At 39.0% G+C, this 18,482-nt stretch overlaps 1 long non-coding RNA gene across 1 annotated transcript; it reads left to right on the top strand.

Moving 5' to 3' along the window:
* Window positions 1-9,691: 9,691 nt before the first annotated feature.
* LOC307002813 lies at window positions 9,692-14,246 on the top strand. The gene is made up of 3 exons (XR_013798541.1): window positions 9,692-10,318; window positions 11,089-11,141; window positions 12,534-14,246. It is a non-coding gene; the product is annotated as an uncharacterized lncRNA (long non-coding RNA).
* Window positions 14,247-18,482: the final 4,236 nt, after the last annotated feature.

Consider the following 18,482-nt stretch of genomic DNA (forward strand, 5'->3'; position numbering starts at 1 on the left):
ATACCATGATCAATAGTGTCGAAGGCAGCGCTAAGGTCAAGGAGGATAAGTAATGCACTTGATCCAGAGTCAATGGTAAGAAGAATGTCATTATAAACTTTAAGTAGTGCGGATTCTGTGCTGTGTAGAGCTCTGAAACCAGATTGGAATTTATCCAATATGTTAAAATTAGTCAAGAAAGAGGAGATCTGCTTGAAAACTGCTTTTTTCCAGGATTTTAGAAATAAATGATAGTTTAGAGATAGGTCTGAAATTTCCAGGATCATTAGGGTCAAGATTGGGTTTTTTTCAATAGTGGTTGTACTACTGCGTGCTTAAAACCAGATGGAACAACACCAGTGTATAAGGAACAGTTTACTATAGCTAACACAATTGGAGAAAGGACATCAAAGACCTCTTTAAAGAGACGAAAGGGAATAATATCAGAAGGGCAACAAGAAGGCTTAAGGTGAGAAACTATCTCAGACAACTCAGGGGAAGACAGAGGAGTGAAATGCTGGAGAAAATTGGTAGGACTGCAAGATGTAACTAAGATGCAACCCTGGGTTGTGATGCTAGATCTGATAAGGTCAATTTTTTGGATAAAATAATCAGAAAACTCATCACAAGTTAAGGATGTATCAACTGTATTAGCCGGATTTAAAAATGTGTCGATAGCTTTAAAAAGAACTTTGAGTCTATTTGCCTGTGAGTTAATAAGTTCACTGAAATAATTAGCTTTTGCCTTTTTAACAGTGACTTGATATGCTTTCAGATGTTGCAGAAATGTCATAAGAGACCTGAAGCTTATCTTTTTTCCATTTCCGTTCAGCCTGTCTACAGGCTTGACGGAACACTTGTATGGAACTATCCACCCAAGGTGTTAAAGTGTTTGACTTTACTCGTTTCAGTTTTACAGGGGCTATCTGATCCAATGTATTAGTACTAGACAGGTTAAAACTAGAGACAAGCTCATCAATATTAGTGCATGATGGCAAGTCAGCAGAGAGGGAGGGAGGGAGAGCAAACTTAAAGGAATTTGAGAAAAGAGAAGCTGTAGCTGAGTTAAATAAACGAGCTAAAACGTAAGAGGGGGAGGGACAGAAGGAGGACTAGAAAATTCAAATTCAATCAGAAAGTGATCGGAGATAGCAACATTTGTGATAGCAAGTTTGTCGACTGATATCCCTGATGACAAAACAAGGTCCAATGTGTGTCCCTTGATATGAGTAGAGTCACAAATTGATTGAGTGAGATTAAAAGAGTCAAGTATCGCTAAAAATTCATTCACCATCGGCTTAGTTGGGCAACAGACATGAATATTAAAATCACCAAGAATCAGCATCTTGTCAGACTGAATGGCCAAAGCAGACAGAAGGTCAGAGAAATCATGTATAAAGCAGCCAGTAGCTTTAGGTGATCTGTAGACCAGTGCACATAACAGGGGTGTTTGCAGACAATTTGCAAGTATAAACAGTTGAACTTCAAAAGAGGAGTAGTTTTTTACAGGAAGGATTTTGCATTTGAATATATTTTAAAAAATTGTAGCTAGGCCAGTAATGAGATAATGCCTAATTTGCATAATTAAACATACAAATTTCAAAAACTTGTAATACATTTTTTTTATGAACTTGTGTAAGTAATCAACTGAGGAAGTTTCATGGTGATATCTATTATTTTAAAATTGTACCCTATTCACCTGTAGTGAATAGGGCACCTTACGCTTTATGAATGATGAAATCGCCGGTTGCCTTGAGCTGGATGTTTTACATGTGTGACGCTGAAGGCCACTCGTGTCTGAATCGGAATGGTATTTAATCAATTGTCTGCATGTTTTGCAGTGTTTTCCGTCCCAATCCCATGATACATAGTGATTTTGTTTCCCATCCCGCGGGATTCCCGAAAAAATGTCAGCCTCTAGTCCTAAGGCATTTTTTTCACAGACCTAGAGGCCATTATGTTCTTATTTGAACAGACAAAATGTTGGTGGTCTCGTATATAAAGGTGTATCAACGTGCCCAAGGCTTCGTCTGTACGCGTTCCCCACGCAGCAGCTTGCTTGCAGCAAGGATCACAGCGCAACTTTGAACTATATCGATGCGATATGGTCTAATTCCATATCCCATTTAAAAAATATATCAATATATTTTTTATATCGATATTATATCGCCCAGTCCTACCACGCTGTTCCCTTGGAGGGTGGGGGCAATAACAAAAGAAACAAAAGCCGGCTTATCCAGTATGGAAATACACGCAGACAATGACACGCCCCTACTGCGAGCTATAATCTCACAAAACAAGCCGATTTCAACCTAAAAATGTACGATTTTAAATATACCAATATTGATATCTAAAACATGGAGAGGCTTCTTCGTGATCTCAACTAACAGATTCTGCAAAAAACTGAAAATCACCAGTTTTGAAAAAAAAAACGCTTTCTCATTTTGCTCAAAAGTTGTGCTGCCGACTTGTATCCCTACTTTCCGTGACGGGTCACATGTGTCCTTGTAAATTAGTCCAATACGCCAACATGATCTTAACCCTCCTAATACATAGCGGCATCTCTACCGCCTCTACCTGTATTGCATTTACTTGTGACGATAGAGATGCGGAAGCAATTGCAAGTGAAACTCTTTTATTATGAGAGATGAACAAGCATACACAGTTCGTGAGAATTAGGATGGCGGCGCAGGGACCCCGATTGTCAGACGAACCCAGTGTGACGAAGTGCAGAGGTGCGGTGAGACAAATCCAACGAAGACAATAATCCAGGAATCCACAGGAACATGAACAGGAACACGGCAGGCACAAGACTCGACACGCAGACTGGGACACAACTGGGTAACCACAAACAACGATCTGACAAAGGAGATGGGAAGGAAGTGAGTATATATACACAGTGATGAGATGAGCTACAGCTGGTGACGGGAGTGATGAACTTGATTGCTGATGAGTGCAAATGAGTCGGCACGCCCACACAATCAACACACACACATAACAACAGAACACGATACAAGAAAGAGACAATGGATTTATGAACCGTGACAGTACCCCCCTCCCTAGGAACGCCTCCTGGCGTTACCAGGCTCCCTTACCTGCCGATTGTAATCATCGATAAGGGAGTGATCCAGGATGTCTCTCGCAGGTACCCAACTTCTCTCCTCCGGACCGTAACCTTCCCAGTCCACCAAGTACTGAAATCCGCGTCCCCTTGGCCTTGAGTCTAGAACACAATTGACCGAATAAGTAGGTTCCCCATCTACGAGTCGCGGCAGGGGGGGAACCCGGGCTGGCGGATTAATACGAGCAAAAAAAACGGGCTTAATTTTGGACACGTGAAAGACGGGATGAATCCTCCTGTACACTGGGGGAAGATTTAGGCGGACTGTCACCGGACTAATGATTTTAGTGACAGAAAACGGGCCAATGAATTTGGGTGCAAGTTTATTAGAGACGGAGCGGAGCGGAATGTCCTTAGTAGAAAGCCACACTTTGGAACCGACGACATATATGGGAGGCCTACGCCGGTGGTGATCGGCTTTGTTCTTGGTGCGCGCCCCCACTTGGAGTAAAGTCTCACGGGCTCTAGTCCAAGTGCGGTGACACCTCTGGACGAAGGCGTGGGCGGAGGGGACCGCGACTTCGGATTCCAGACTAGGGAAAACAGGTGGCTGGTACCCTACACTACACTCAAACGGTGATAGGCCCGTGGATGACACTGGCAACGTGTTGTGTGCGTACTCCACCATAGACAGCTGCTGACTCCAGGAGGAAGGATTCTTGGACACTAAACATCGCAACGTTCTTTCCAAATCCTGGTTGGCTCGCTCAGTCTGACCATTGCTCTGGGGATGAAACCCAGAGGACAGACTGACAGTCGCCCCCAGTAGTTTACAAAACTCTCGCCAAAATTTGGACACAAATTGGGGTCCTCTGTCAGAAACCACATCTGTCGGAAGTGCCATGTAACCGAAAGATGTGATCAACGACAATCAACGCTGTCTCCTTGGCTGAGGGTAATTTGGGCAAGGGGATGAAATGGGCCGCCTTCGAGAACCGGTCCACCACGGTTAAAACTACCGTGTGACCCTGGGAGGGTGGGAGGGCGGTGATAAAATCTAGAGCGATATGGGACCAAGGTCTTGAAGGCACCGGCAGCGGTTGAAGTAACCCATCAGGAGGTTGATTGAAAGTCTTACCCGTGGCGCAGACTGAGCAAGCCAAGACAAAACTGTGAACGTCACGAGCCATACCAGGCCACCAGAATCGTTGCTTGACTAAAAATTGAGTACGGTTAACTCCTGGATGACAAGCCACATTGGAACAATGACCCCACTGAATAACGCTGGACCGTAAATCCTCCGGCACAAATAAACGATTCAGTGGACCGTGTCAGAGGCGTTACCCCTTCTAAGGCCTTCTTGACCTTCGATTCGATCTCCCATGTGAGTGAAGAGATAAATAGATTCTCTGGTAAAATGCACTCGGGAGTGGACGGGCGTTCGGAAAGGTCAAAAATACGAGATAAAGAATCGGGTTTGATGTTTTTGGAACCCGGGCGGTACGAGAGATTAAAATCAAAACGACCGAAAAAAAGAGCCCACCGAGCCTGCCTGGAGTTTAATCTTTTAGCAGTCCGAATGTATTCCAAATTCTTGTGATCGGTCCAGACAATAAAAGGTACCCCCGACCCTTCTAACCAGTGGCGCCACTCCTCCAATGCTAACTTGACTGCCAACAACTCTCTGTTGCCAATGTCATAATTGCGCTCGGCAGGGGATAAACAATGTGACAAAAATGCGCAAGGATGCATCTTGTCGTCTGAAGGAGAACGCTGGGATAACACTGCACCTACCCCCACCTCTGACGCATCGACCTCCACCACGAACTGACGTGAAGGATCAGGGGTTATCAGAATGGGGGCTGAAACAAAGCAGCTCTTCAGTTTGGCAAACGCAGCCGAGGCTGCGTCTGACCACCTGAACGTCGTTCTGGGGGAGGTCAAGGCAGTCAGAGGTGCGGCTAGTTAGCTGAAATTGCGAATGAAACGTCGGTAGAAATTGGCGAACCCCAGAAACCTCAGTTGGGCCTCACGGGAATCTGGACTTGGCCAATCCACCACAGCCTTAACTTTCTCAGGATCCATGCGCATTCCCTCATCCGAAATGATGTAACCTAAAAAAGGAACAGACTGTGCATGAAAAGCGCATTTCTCCGCCTTGACAAAAAGCCCATTCTCTAACAACCTCTGAAGCACTTGTCGGACGTGTTGCACGTGTTCCTGGAGAGACGATGAAAAAATCAATATGTCATCCAGGTAGATATAAATGAACTGATCGACCATGTCTCGCAACACGTCATTAACAAGTGCCTGGAAGACCGCTTGGGAGTTGGAAAGGCCGAAAGGCATAACCAAGTATTCAAAGTGCCCCCTGGGGGTGTTAAAAGCGGTCTTCCACTCATCCCCCTCCCTGATGCGGACCAAATGATAAGCGTTACGTAAATCAATACAACGTCGCAACGACCCATCCTTATTACCCACGAAAAAGAATCCCGCCCCCGCTGGAGAAGAGGAAGGGCGGATGAACCCCGTTGCTAGAGAATCAGAAATGTATTTCTCCATGGCCTCTCTCTCTGGAACAGAGAGTGAATATAACTTGCCCTTAGCCGGAGACGTACCTGGTAATAACTCTATAGCACAGTCATAGGGACGATGTGGAGGAAGAGAAGCAGCCCGAGACTTACTGAACACCTCCTTCAGGTCCCGGTACTCCGCGGGCACGTTAGATAAATCCACTGCCTCTTCCTGAAACACAGGGACAGAAACAGACGGACAGGCAGACACTAGACAAGACTTATGACAAAAACTGCTCCACGCCGACACAGACTCAGTTTGCCAGTCCACTCTGGGGTTGTGACGGGTGAGCCAAGGGTGACCAAGGACGATGGGTGCGAGGGGAGTGTCCAGAATGTAAAAGGAGATGGTTTCGGTGTGATTGCCTGATGTGATGAGGGTGATGTCTTCAGTGGCCAGTGAAATTGTGGGGAGCTCTTGACCGTTGAGTGCGTGTACAGCAATCTGGTGCGTGAGGGGTTTGAGGGGAACTTGAAACTTCCGTGCAAAAGTGTAGTCCATGAAATTACCTTCAGCCCCAGAGTCCAGAAGTGCTCGACAGTTGTGGAAGTGCGGCTGTCTGGTGAGGAAAGATCGACAGTAATTAGGCTTACCCGAATATGTCTCAGGAACGGGCAGGCGAGGCTCTGACTGGGATGGGTCCGCTGGTGGTGGTGGGGAAATCGGCGGTGCGGGTGGCGCAGTGGGCACTTGGGGATGTTGTAACCTCTGGGTGAGCCCAGACACCTGCGCCACCAGAGCCTGAACAGCGCGAGCTGTCTCGTTGAGATTCCTCTCCTTAGTATCCATTCTCTGTATGCATTGATTCATAAATGTTTCCATCGGATCTGGAGATCCACCTGCTGCTTCCATGCTTTTGGTCAGATCGTTCTGTGACGATAGAGATGCGGAAGCAATTGCAAGTGAAACTCTTTTATTATGAGAGATGAACAAGCATACACAGTTCGTGAGAATTAGGATGGCGGCGCAGGGACCCCGATGGTCAGACGAACCCAGTGTGACGAAGTGCAGAGGTGCGGTGAGACAAATCCAACGAAGACAATAATCCAGGAATCCACGGGAACATGAACAGGAACACGGTAGTGATGTTACGTATGACACTGAAGCTTCGATGTGCGTATCGCGTATGCGACGCAATTTCTATTGAAGCTCCGTATCGGGGTGTGTATTGGTTTCCCAGAGTCACGTGATCGATGACAAATGAAGCCTCACTTTCTGTCCAATCACGTGCGCGTTTCGCTTTGGGTGTCAGAGGCTCGAACCCCAGTCCTTGTTGGCTCAGTCTGGTTGATGGGTTTGTGAGGAGAGTGCTGTTCTTTGAAAGTTAATCAATACATTACATTTAAATAACCAAAACTACTTATTCTTTTTTATAGTTGTTGTGTCTTTTTGTTTTTGTAAAATCTTTGCACTTTTGGTGTGTTTTTTTTGGTAATTTGGTGATGGTATTTGGGGTTAGGGTGGGCTTAGGGGAGGGTGTTGATGTTTGGTGAAGGGTTTGTATTTAGAGCAATGGCAACAGCCAAAAAAAAAGGAAGACTTACATAATCTGGGAATATTTTGAGTTTATAGCTTCTAATGTATTTATGCATTTCTAAAAAGGAAAAATAACAAATAAATATTTCTTTATTTATTTATTATTATTGTATTTTTTATTATTGTATTTTATAATTGTTGACCGTTGATGTGTCTTATATTCAGTCAATGTACATGTACAGTCACTCCCAATCAATTTTTTTTTCTCCTCACACTTCTGAGGTGGAAACCTTTGGCTTCTGTTGGACAGTGTGTAGACCAGCACAAACAAAGCTCAAATGCCACTTTTGATGCGATCGTAGAAGTGGATAAATACCTTACAGAGACAAACATACAAAGAGCTGAAGATCCACTTGAATACTGGAGAATGCAGAAACATGTCTACCACCATCTATATACATTGGCATTACAGAATAATTAAAAACTTTATCACCTTTCTATCATACAGTTACATAAGCACTATCACTGCCAAGTGTCATAGGCACATTTAATAACAGATGATCCTATCACACAATGTCCTTATTCAGTGTGTGTGTGTGTGTGTGTGTGTGTGTGTGTGTGTGTGTGTGTGGAGAGAGAGAGAGAGTATGGCCTACATTAGATCTTACTGAATCAATCATAAGCTCATTTTATATTTTATTGTCACACTTTAGTTGGAAAAATAATTTATTTAATGGACAAATCAAACACAAACGTGTAAGGCTTTTATTTGTACACATAACATTGAAATTATGGAGCGTGTTGTGGTTGCTTCATCTGACAAAGCTTCTTACAAAGGCTTCTGGCTGCTTTATTTTAAATAAACACCAGATGGCGCTGTTCTCGACACTCTCGGAGCTTTGAATCTTTTCCCGGAACAGTCAGGGGAAAGCCTCATTGCTTCATGAGGCTTCATTTCCCCATCCCTAGAACACGGCAGGCACAAGACTCGACACGCAGACTGGGACACAACTGGGTAACCACAAACAACGATCTGACAAAGGAGATGGGAAGGAAGTGAGTATATATATACAGTGATGAGATGAGCTGCAGCTGGTGACTGGAGTGATGAACTTGATTGCTGATGAGTGCAAATGAGTCGGCATGCCCACACAATCAACACACACACACACATAACAACAGAACACACAAGAAAGAGACAATGGATTTATGAACCGTGACATTACTGGTGATGTTTTAAATGCTCTAGTGCAAATCCGAAGTGCCTGTCCCAGGTGAAAAAGACGTAGTATTAAATGTATTAAAAATATATTTGAAATTCAAATAGTATGTTTATAATACATTTGTATTTCCAACATGCTTATTTAAAGTGCATTTAAAATACATTGAATTGCATTTTAATATATTTATAAAAAATATACTAGTAGTAAATTGGTAATAAATATATATTTAAGTATACTTTTAATAAATATGCTAATTAAAAACATACTTTAAATATATTTATAAACAGTATACTAGTAGTACATTGGTAATAAATATATATTTAATTATACTTTTAATAAATATGCTAATTACAAGCATACTTTAAATATATTTATAAACAGTATACTAATAGTACATTGGTAATAAATATATATTTAAGTATACTTTTAATAAATATGCTAATTACAAGCATACTTTAAATATATTTATAAACATTATACTAGTAGTACATTGGTAATAAATATATATTTAAGTATACTTTTAATAAATATGCTAATTACAAGCATACTTTAAATATATTTATAAACAGTATACTAATAGTACATTGGTAATAAATATATATTTAAGTATACTTTTAATAAATATGCTAATTACAAGCATACTTTAAATATATTTATAAACATTATACTAGTAGTACATTGGTAATAAATATATATTTAAGTATACTTTTAATAAATATGCTAATTACAAGCATACTTTAAATATATTTATAAACATTATACTAGTAGTACATTGGTAATAAATATATATTTAAGTATACTTTTAATAAATACGCTAATTACAAGCATACTTTAAATATATTTATAAACAGTATACTAGTAGTACATTGGTAATAAATATATATTTAATTATACTTTTAATAAATATGCTAATTACAAGCATACTTTAAATATATTTCTTAAAAGTGTACTAGAAGTATTTGGTAATAAATATATGCTTAGTTACACTTTTAAGAAATATGCTAAATGCAACCATACTTTTAGTGAAGTTTTAGTGTATTTAAAGAAAACATGCATATGTTGCTCTTACTTAAAGTAGCCTACATTTTATGTGTACTTTGTGTAAGAACAGCAAAATGATTAAGCTTTTAGTGTGTTTAAAATGTATGTACTTTATAAACACTTAGGCCTACTGCAATATAGTTTAATTATTTATGTTTTTATCATTTTTATATATAAAAAAAAAACATTTACAATATATACCAACTTATAATGTATTAGAAACATTTGTCAACTATTATTAGCATTGCAATAAGCTTAAAATTATAATTTTTTCACTTTTACTTGTTTGTTGTAAAAGGCTACTTAAGGCTGTTGTCTATTACATGATATTTTGTACTACTGAAATTCCCACAATAATTTCAGCATCATATTTTTTGAAATGCATCATAGATACATTTTCCAAAGAAATGTTAATTTCCAAAAAGGTGTTGTTCTTGTTTAAATTTGAACAATGCGCATAACACACGTGACTAGTTCTGATTGGTTCCAGAGGCGTTGAACGGCTGTGATTGGTTCTTATGATAATGCGCTCGCATCTCACTCAGATCTTCAGTTGCTGTGCATGCGGTCCTTGAATGTGATTAGATTTAGACGTTTAAATTTAAACTGTTAAAATATTTATAGCGATCGTGTTTCTTTAGAGGACTTGGAGGAAACCACACGATTGATATGGATTGGGTGATGTTTTTGCGATTCACTTTTTGAAACGTGAACAGATCTGGTGAATCGTTCATCGGAGGGATATGAATGTCAGTTTTTCTTTCGAAGATTAACGAAAGTCTTAAATGGTTTGGAACTACTTAAGGGTGAGTGATCATGACACCATTTCGTATTTTTGGCACAAAGTGTAACATCACGTCTTTTTCAGTTCAGCTACGTTCAATTTGCCCAATCAGAGCCAAGATTTTCAAGTCAAAGCCGAAGCAGACTCGAAGAGATGAAGATACTGCCTCAGAAGTTACTGGTAAGTTTTAGTTGCTGTTTGCATAAATAAATAGCTCACTGTTTAGTTGTTTTCCTAGGTGGAAAGGTCTGCTATGCATTTGCTAATATGACTTGCACGTGGGATACTGACGTTAATCGCTAACATGATGCTGACACTGAATTCTAGCAACTTCTGCACTGTCAAAGTCTAAAGTCTTTGATGAATCTGTTTAAAATCTATGTGGAGACATTTATCTGTCTTAAAACAACTATAAAACATTGTCCAATGCATCTTCAAAAAAATTAATTAGTTATTATAATATGTACATTATTATATTAATATCATTTTTATTTGCTGAAGCTGTGTATTTATTTCTGATTTCCTGAAGAATTTGGCTTCATTGTTATGATGTAAATTATCTTTAAAAAGTTTGAAAAAACATGTTATGAATATAGTTACCTTTGTCTTGAGCTGACCAGCCAATTATGGTAGTGTGTGTTGATTGGTGTTTATATTTGTTCAAGCTTGACAACCTTATTGCCTTTTTGATTACTTTCTAATATATATTTCTAATTACAAATAAGTACAAAGATTAAATTGTTAAAAGGGATGCTTAAAAGAGAGCGTATCTAAACTGCCGAGTCTGTGAAGGGTTTTGATTATATTACCCACCAAGTACATTGTACTCAGCATACTGTCATTCTTAAAAACAAAACAAATCATTCTTCATAATTTGCCTGCCTTATATATTTGTGTGTATGTATATATATATTTATAAATCTCTCTTTTTTTTATTTGTTGTTTTTCAGACTAGCTGCTATAGAAGAAAAACTGAGTGCAGAGACAAGCGAAGAAGAGAGTAGTAAGTAGTGATGCACCGATTGATCGGCTGGTGACCGGAATTGGCAGATTTTCACGTGATCGGCCATGACCTCGGGCGCCATATGATTAACATCGCACAACATCAGCAATCAGACATGCACACGGACCGCACATGTAGGAAACCTCGTGAATTACGGCCGTTTCACACCGCAAGCAGCGGGTTTTATTTTTTGTGTGTGAATGCTCTCATTGATTGACATTCACGCCCGAAAAAATACGCGGAGCAGGAGTGCGTTAAAGTGAAAACACGCTTTTGATGGACAAAATAAATATGATTTCACACAAAAAATGCCCAAAATGGACAGAATGTGCATGTCTAGTGTGTTTAACAAGAACTGGAGTAGGCTAGAAAATGAACAAAAAAATATTTGTAGAAAATGTACCCATTTAAACTTGTTTTAATTATTCAGTTTGGGTAAAAGTATATGGTGTTTTTTATTTAATAAAAAAAATAATAATAATAAATGAAGAGTTCAGATGCAATTTAAGCCTCTAAGTGCCATCTGAAATTTTCTTCTAGAATGATCATTTTTATCAAGCTTGAATATTTAAGTTCAGTAATTTATCTTAAATGGCAATGAAAATTACCTATTTGTCATTTAAGTGAAATTACTGAACTTAAATATATGAACTTGATAAAAATGATAATTTTAGAAGAAAATTTAATCGGAATCGGCTAAAATCGGTATCGGCAGGTCAAACTCAGTGAAAAATCGGAATCGGCCTATAAAATTGTAATCGGTGCATCTCTAGTAGTAAGTATGGTTTAATCTCATATCACCTCAGTTATGGAGATTTTTGAATCCGGACTATTGAATGGTGATTCGGTCATGACGTATGTGTTTCTGTACATCACTTTTTTTTGCTCTCGAAGTCAAAGGGGGCTGACTAAAACAAATAATAATGCTAAAAATAAAGATTAGCATTTGTTATACATTATTATAGTTGTCTGTTTTTTTTTTTTGCTGTGATACAGTGTCATAACATGTAGACCTCACTGTTGTTCAGCAAGACTTAATGTTTGTTCTATTTGATGTAGATATTTTATTAACTCCTTTTTTGCATTATATTAACATTTTATATTGAATGTCTTCTGTTAAAATATGAACTAAGCATTACATGCCATATAAAAAAATTGTGGTTACGACTGTTCCCTGACTGTTCCATGTGAACCGGTGTCTAAAAAGCTATAAAATCACGGCAAACGAATTTGGCGACAACCTATGACACTATTAGTGCGACCCAGAAGTATAAAAGGGGCGCCTAGATACGCAGTGCAAGTTCCCTTTCGAAAGGGAACAGTGACTTTTTTAACAGATGTTAATTTTGCTTTAATATTTAAAAAAATAATAATATTTTTCCCTTTTCATAGATACTGTGATCAAACAGTTTCCGACCACGCCAGTGTCTGAGGTGCGAGCACTGATCAGAAGAAAATGCAACAATGAGGCAAACTCCAAGACCAATCATTTCAATTCGCTTGAAGGATGAAGGACTGTTTGCAGCTATTGTATTTCACTTTGTTTGACTTTGTTGAACTTATTCCTTTAAAGGGGTGGTTTACTGCTTTTTTTCTTTGCATGATTGTATTTATGGGGTGCAATATAACATGTCTTGTTTTTTTTTTTGTTTTTTTTAAGCCTTATTTTTCATAAATTTCACCTTTATTGTAAGCTGATTTCTCCTCTGTCATTTGAACGACCGGTTGACTTCCTGATTCTATGAAACCACTCCCTCAGAAACAGGCATGGGCTCAGATTGGTTAGTTGGGCCGGTGCGTTGTAATTGGCTAAAGTGCGCAGTGCACGTTGTCCGGAAACTTCACGCCCATTACCTTTACGGCGAAAGTTGCATGTGCTCCGGTCAAATGTAAATAATGGTTTCTATACTGCCGTACAGTTTGAGCCAGAATCAGACCCAGAAAGCGGCAATGAAGAGAGTCAAGCAGAACCTCCCCAAACACGGCTGTTACAAAACGTTTCTGAATGGTACATTTTTTGTATTATTATTATTCTATTCTACAATTATTAATAATTTCGATACGCTGTTACTTGAAAATGCCACTGCTGAAACTTGTTAGCTTTTGAGATACGGGTTTCTCCTGATTAAACATTTAATATAACTGAATAAATGATTGAGTAACACCGCAGCTGAAGTTTGCTGTTGCGATTACATTAAAAAAAAAAAAAAAACTTTATACACATTTGTCTTACACACAAAATAGCATCAAACTAACTGGCTACTATAAACAAACAGCTTTGGCATTGGTTTACGTACTTCATCAAATCGAAAAATTACTTCATAAAGTATAAATACATTTACAAAATTTGTACATAACTACAAATTGCAGGTTCAAAATGTTTGTACGCGTTTGTCATAGACACACGAAATAGCATAATTAAGTGGCTATAACGCGAGCGCTGGCATTTGTTTACGTCCCTGATAAAACTAAAACATTACGTTACGTCTGAAATTATACATGCAAAGTTAAAATTATTAAGTCTTACTTACAGGTTGTGGCCCAACAACGACTGCCTCTGGGTTTAAAGTTGGAACTGCTTCATGTTTTAGAAACAGTTTCTTGTTTAATCCGGCATTGAATTCGTGGAGATTCTGGAAGCTGTCTTCCGTAAAATGCGCAGCACAGAGAGCTACGATTACTTTTCAGGAACATAATAAAACAGAAATTGTAGCCATTGTTGACGAACTACAGCGTCCATAGGAAGCCCGAACACCGAAGACATGACAGCTGGGTGAAAATAACACACTTTAGACGGCATGGCTACAGCTCTCCACTATAATTCTTCCTCTTCCACAACGCCGCAGAAATATGGCCACGCCCCATTTTTTGCATATTCCGGAGGGAGGGTTGATGTAAATGTATGGGTTAGCTACGTATAAAACCCGGGAAGTATCTCGTTGTAGTCCCATTCGAGTCGTTTTTGTAGGCATTAAACTTCCTGATTTTTAAAAGACGCTATCTCTGCTTAAGTTGAACTTTCAGCGCAGCAACTTTGCAGATACTGTTCATGCACCAACAGCAACATTACACACTATTTAAAATGAAAAAAGTGAAATCGCAATCAACCACCCCTTTAAGTTCATTTTTTTTTGTTCTGTTTAATACTTCTGCAGATCAATGCATTTTATGTTAATGTATTTTGTTTAATTTTCATATGTTGCTGTACTCTATGTAGTGCATTAAAGTTTACTATCTTTCAAAGAGTGTTTGTGTGTGTTTTATACAAATATTGTTTTTACTGCGTTTAACTGAATTATAATTTTTAACTGTATTTTTAATACATTATACTGGGAACACATTAATATTATGTTAAAAATATATTTAAGTTGTATTTCGAAAGTACATTTAAAATGTATTAAAAATACAATTTAAAGAAGTGCTATTAAATTACACTAAATGTACTTAAAATAGTTCCATTTTAACACAATTAAGTATATTAAAATATATTACTATTACATTAAAATTGAACTTAAATACATATAAAAGTACATTTAGTATACTTGAAGTTGTTCCAAAATAACACATTTAATACATAATTAATACAATACACTTAAAATACATTAAGTATATCAAAATAAGCACACTTTAAATACATTTCCTTTTCACCTGGGGTGCCTGTTCTACATCAAGCTTTTTAAAGTCCCTGTAAAGTCAAAATTAAGTATGTGTTCTGAGTTTGTCATATCACAGAAAAATGTGTTATTAGCCACCCAGCCAAATTTGAATGATAAAAAAAGCCAGCAAGTACATGAAATAAGCTAAATCAAAATCTTGAAAAAATTAGCAGTGGACTCTGCTCTCAAACGCTGGGGGCGTGTCCGCTGGCTGCGCTGAAACCGCAGCGCAGTGTCCTTTTAGACAGTTGTGTAGCCACAGTCCTTTTCCCCACAAAGTGATCTGTCTGACATCCAACCTCTCGAGTGACTTTATGCATGAAAGACTCGGTCTCTTTTGTGGTCGGAAGGGACTGCTTTGTGAACAGATAATAGTTTCAATTACTTGGCTAAGGAATCATATTGATCATATAAATAAATAAATAAAAATCACGTTAGAGGGTTGCAGAATTTAGTAGTTACTGTGGACTGCCTACTATAATTATAACATAAGCACACAAGGCAGCTTACACTCATTGGTGGGCACGCACTGCCGAGGATGGCACCAGGTGTCGGCGTGACGGGAGGATGAAGGCCGAGGCGGGAGATAGTCGGTTCGGCCCCATTCACTAGTAACAGCGGATTATCAGAGCATCCCAGTTGTCTCCGACGAAAGTTTATAAAACTATCCCGTGTAAAATGATCACTACAGAGGCGGATTTTGGTGGTGATCCTCAGCTCTCCATCAAGGTGGCTCTTCACAAAATTAATCCACCTCTTCTTGATGTGATCGTTTTTAGGAAATTGAAATAAGGACACCGATCTGTTTCGTACATGATCGCATCCAGGTAGTACGCATTTCCGTGACGAAGGCATAGCTAACTAGCAAACTGTAGGCTGTAGTAACTAATAATAGTACTGACAGTAACTCGCGATTGAGCGCCAAACTGATGCGAATGTGCTCTATTTATATTGTTAGGGAGCAGCCAGCCTCAGGGGCTTCAGTGCGTCATCAAGTAGGGGCGTGTCCAGGAGCTCAGGGGCTCCAGTGCGTCATCGAGCCCCCGTTTTAGCCCCGCCCAAAAAATCCGGAAAATAGCAATGGTGAAAACCTGTTTAACGGTCTAACTCCTCAATTCAGTACTTCACAGTTCACAGTCTTTGTAATATGTTTTAGCAATACATTTCTAACATTTATGATGTGTTTAGAATTTTTTTTTAGAATTGCCTTTACAGGGACTTTAAGGTTAGTTTCCGATGCTGACATATACGCTAAGCAACCATAATCAGAGGCAGTTCTCATGAGAGCCTGATAAATGTTTATTAACGATGTTCTAATTGCTCCCCAGTCACGCCCTGATAGACATCTCAACATGTTATTGATCTTCTAACATTTAATTCTGCCCTAATCAATTATGTTGACACCAAGTCATCCTCTCATCAAAGAGAACTCCTAAAAACCTCACCACCTTAACCTGTTCTAAATCTTGTCCATATAATTTCAATGGCACTACTTTGTGGCGCTTAGAGAAACAAATAACTTGAGTTTTTAAGATTGAGAGTTTAAATCCCCATTTATAAGTCCATTGTTCAACTTTCTCTATTGCATTTTGCCCCTTAAATATTCTACATTTCGACCCCTAACCCAGAGTGCTCCATCGTCTGCATAAAGTGACTTACCTACACTTCCGCTTACCTGATCAAAAATGTAATTTATCATAATATTAAATAGTATAGGACTGCAAACTACCTTGTTGTGTACCATTTTCCACAATATGCCTTCTTGAATACTCTGTACCAACCTTAACTTCTATTGTTCTCAGTGGCGCCACCAGGGGGTGGCCAGGGGTGGCCGTGGCCACCCTTGGCCGACTCCTGGCCACCCCACTGGCCAGTATATATTTTAGTAGCATCAGTTATGCATTTCATCCCTAATGCACAGCCAGGCAGGCAAGCCGTTCTAGACTTTCGATCGCACACAGTAGCCCGCCCCTCCCCCGCCCCTCCGTACATGCCGCTGTTGCGCGCTCAGACAGCAACAGCTCAGCGCGTGCCCGTTGGTCAACAATTTTAAAAGAAGTTAAGAAAGAAGACGAAGACTACCGGTAAGTAAATAAGTAAAAAATATTCTTTAGTAAAAGAAGACGGGGAATTATGTGTCGTGACGTGCTTTTTAAGTGCCAAATGGTTACAGTATTGTTACAACAGCTTTTTGATGCGTCTTTGACACGTTTTGACAAGAGTTAACGTTACCTAGCTAACGTCGTTAGCTGGTGCATGTATATATATAACGGAGTTTAAATAATTCTGTTAAATTCATGCATTAATTGGGAAAACTCGACATTGGCTGTTGCATCACTCGCATTTGTGTGCGTGATATTGCGGGCGGAGCTACGTCACCACCAGCAGAGTCTCACATCTCTCGCTGCTGGTAAGTCGCATCAATAAGAGCTGCGTCATAAAAACAGAGTTTAGATTGTTTTCAAGTGCAAGGTTGGACTTTATAAACTACACACAAGTTTACTTCATGTGTCTGTTAGTTCCTAGTTCTGTCAGTCGAGTCATATGTTATTTGTTTACTTCATGTGTCTGTTAGTTCCTAGTTCTGTCAGTCGAGTCATATGTTATTTGCAATGATGAAATGGAGTGTGTGTATGTATTAACCTGCTTGTAAACTCTGTTTATTTAATTTAAGAAATTCATGCAACGTGATGCACTGTCCGTTAAATATAACACAATAAACCAAAGTATATCAGTAGGAGTTTCCTTAAGTCTTTCTGATAGTTTTCTTCAGGCCGGTTTACTACAACAGTAGAATAAAATTCTGAAATTATGGTTTATAGTTTTGGTGTGCCACCCCAAGATTTTAAGTGGCCCCATCTGGCCACCCCTATGAAAAATTTCTGGAGGCGCCACTGATTGTTCTTCTGTCTAGGAAGTCTAATACCCACCCGAATAATTTACCTTTTATTCCTAATCTGTCAAGTTTTATAAGTAGTCCATCCTTCCACAGCATATCATACGCTTTTTCGACATCGAAGAACACAGCAATTACATTCTTCTTCTTCTTCTTCTTCGGCGGTTGGCATGGGGAAACTTATATAGTGGCTGATCAGGCCATTCTGACACAAAAGGGGGTAACAAAACACATAATATATAAACAACCACAATAACTACAACACATGCTAAACCAACTTTACCTGATATAAACCAAGGAAAAATCTATTAAATAATCATAACAACAAAATATAACTAACAAAGAAAAAAACTCAACTCAAAAATGGAATACTCTGCCACCCCCATGATATGGGAAAACATGGCGCAGTCCAATTATCCATTCCCCTACTTAAACAGCTGAGAATCAGTTGAAAGTCATTTAGCCTGTCAGCCAGCCAGAGACCCCAAGCAGCAACTCCCCAAGAACTGGTACCTCAAAGAGAAAGATATTAATTTCACAGAATGTAACTTAAAATAAACCTGAAATTAGCTAAATTGACAAAGTTAACTAAGTGTGTGCACCCAAATAGAAAACTAAGTCAAATAACTAATACAACTGTTTTTAAAACTAAAGTGTGTGTCCAGTTATTTAAAAGACGCACTGTGAGTTTACACTAGATTTACCTCAGAAGAAGGATGTGATTTGAAGATAAGATTTTTAAGGTAAGACATATTATCATTTTTTATAATTAGCGTGTTATTGTTGCAT

Source organism: Phoxinus phoxinus (assembly GCF_949152265.1).
Source record: "Phoxinus phoxinus genome assembly, chromosome: 8".
NCBI lineage: Eukaryota > Metazoa > Chordata > Actinopteri > Cypriniformes > Leuciscidae > Phoxinus > Phoxinus phoxinus.